The sequence below is a fragment of the Buceros rhinoceros genome, unplaced genomic scaffold (assembly GCF_000710305.1).
Source record: "Buceros rhinoceros silvestris isolate BGI_N320 unplaced genomic scaffold, ASM71030v1 scaffold34098, whole genome shotgun sequence".
NCBI lineage: Eukaryota > Metazoa > Chordata > Aves > Bucerotiformes > Bucerotidae > Buceros > Buceros rhinoceros.
Genome location: NW_010425758.1, coordinates 1 through 2,713, shown reverse-complemented (window position 1 = coordinate 2,713; position 2,713 = coordinate 1).

Sequence of the window (2,713 nt, the reverse complement as noted above, 5' to 3'; positions counted from 1 at the left end):
CGCCCCCCCCCCCCCCGCCGTCTGATTAGATTGGGATTGATTAATGGGGTCAAAATTTATGGGAGAAATATTGCCAACAGATACGTACGTGTGAACATATGTACACAGGGTCAGTGCAGGAGCCTCACTTCTCTGTGTGAAAGTGGCTTACTGAAAAGACACCATCTATCACTGGGAAAAACCAGGCTGGGATATTTTTAATGGTTCTGTGATTTGGTTATATTCACAGTTCTAACAATTCTGGGGTTTCAAAAATATTTTAGTAACAATTCTTGGTTCCTGAATGTGATTGTAACATAAAAGAACTTGATTTTTTATGTGCATGCTTTCAGCATTTCCCATTCTGATAGGATATTTGATTTGTTAATAAATCTTGTACAGAGGTAAAGTTGTATTTTCCTATAGTAATTACCCATTAAAATTATATCAGTGCTGGCAGGAAGAAAGTACAGATTAACAATGTCTAAAGCGAAGGCCTTCTGAAGAGCAAGTTTCTTACATTAGTCCCTCCTGGGAAATTTATAGGCCCATTAATTACTGCCTTTTGCCTCCAAGTTCACCTGCACTCTAACAGTATACAGGTACGTGCAAAGACACAGAGAGGATCTCTCTATGATCCTGTACCAGACACGGACAGCAGGTCATCCTGCTATCTGCAGTTCAACAGAAATGAGACACTGATCTTTGACAAGCGGAGGACAAAGGGAGCCTTATGATCTGGCTTTTTCAAGCAGCTCCAGCGAAGGAAAACCTTACAAAGAGCACCCTATCAGCTCAAGCCCTTTGTCAAGACAGAGTGAGGACCTTCACTCTGTATTGTTTACGCACACAGAAGTATAGGATGCTCTCGTCTCAGTCTATGAATACTTACTGGAGACCAGAAACGTATAGCAGAGGGCTCCTGCGTTTAGCAGATGGATTTATAGCCTGACCAGCTAGTAGTTTAAGCAAGTTGGAGTAATGTACCCTGTGCTTGCTTCACCTTGAAGTTTTGAAAACCAGATGGATGGTTTTCCTAAAATAATAATAATCATAATGATTATAAATACAATAGAAGCCCTTTGTGCCATGTAATACAGGAAATCAGAGAGATAATTAGTCTCTTGTGACCTTAGATGCAGTAGTTGATTGTAACTGCTCTCCTTTGAAGCCTTAGCGTGATTTACTGGCCTGAATTAGAGCCGCTGGGTCATCTCGTACAGGTCCTGTACCATAACCCCTGCCTCGCTGAGAAGGCTACGGAAAGAGCAGTCTGAGCATCTGTTCTCTGCTGCTGTGCACCAGCCACAGGAGCTAGTGGGCACAGGGAGTGGAGTAAGGCCTTTCCTCTGCAGAGAGAAACACAGTGCGCATCCCCTTGTTTCCCAGAGCAAGAGGGGAGGAAAGGATATTCCTCAGTGTCCTCAGGTTAGCTTGGAGCCAGGACTCTGATGTATCGGACACTTGCTTTGGGGCAGGCCTCTCAGGAAGACTACAAGGATTTTTTGAGGCTGTGGAGTGTGGAGGGAGAAAATGAGAAAGCCCTGGACAGGCTGCGCATGGAGGTAGTGGATTCACCATCCCTGGAGATATTTAAAGGACATGTTAAAAGATGTGGTGCTGAAGGACAGGATTTAGTGGTGACTTGGCAGTGCAGGGTGAACAGTTGGACTCAATGATCTTAAAGGTCTCTTCCAGCCAAAATGATTCTGTGGTTCTGTGATACTTGGGCTTCTGGCTGATGAGACAAATCAGCCCTACATGAATAATATATCTGTGAGGCAAAACAGAGCCATGTACATTCCCGCTGAAACACTCGTGTGTGCCTGTGCCAAGAAAGGCAATCTGCTGGTACCGAGCACGCAGAGTGGCCTTACAGAAGGCCCATTCTTTGTGTGAGCAGGGCAGGAGGGTGCCGTGTCCCGTAAAACAAGTTGCTACTGTTCAAACCCCTGAGAACAGGCAGAAGGAGATGCTGCTATTGAGTGCCCCAACTATCTTGGGCTCTCTCAGGAAAAATGCCTGTTATAGTAAAGACTGCTTCAGTATTTCTGGAATGCAGCAACATAGTACATCAGGTTACTGGGAACAGGTAAATGAACATTTTTACTTATGTCAGAAAGACTCTATATTGTTAGATTTTTGGTTTTCTTTCTGTGGGTGATCAGATTTTTACAAGGTCAAGTGGCATTTGACTCCAAGCATTCCATCTATTAGGAATGGACAGGAGGGAATTACCCTAATGTCAGCTCGGGAAACAATGCTTTTATTACAGACATCTTCCGCTACAGAACGAAGACTACTGTACTGCCTCTGCTATAGTTTCTTATTAGTTATTTCCTAACTTCTTAGGAAAAGCAGAGCTTGAACTGACAGATGTCTCATTTTATTAAGCACAGCTGTTATATAACGTTGCTTACTAACTCTTTCTTACTTCACTTCAGTGGTTAGCATTTTGTGCACCTCTTGAAGCAGTGCAATGGAAATGAAAGCCAAAGGCAGCAGAGAACCTCTTCCAATCTCCTTCATTCTTGTGCACAAACATTCACTTGCAAATGCCAAACACAAACTGGGTGTTTTCTCCCTGTGCCTAGTGTGAAATGCAGAAGGCATGAACAGAAGCTCCTTGGATTCATCTCTTACTTGATAAAAAATGATCCAGGTCGAAACCTAAAGTTCAAACCTGTGATGGGTTCTTCCAAGCAAGAACAGAGAGGCAGAGGCTTCTGCTGAA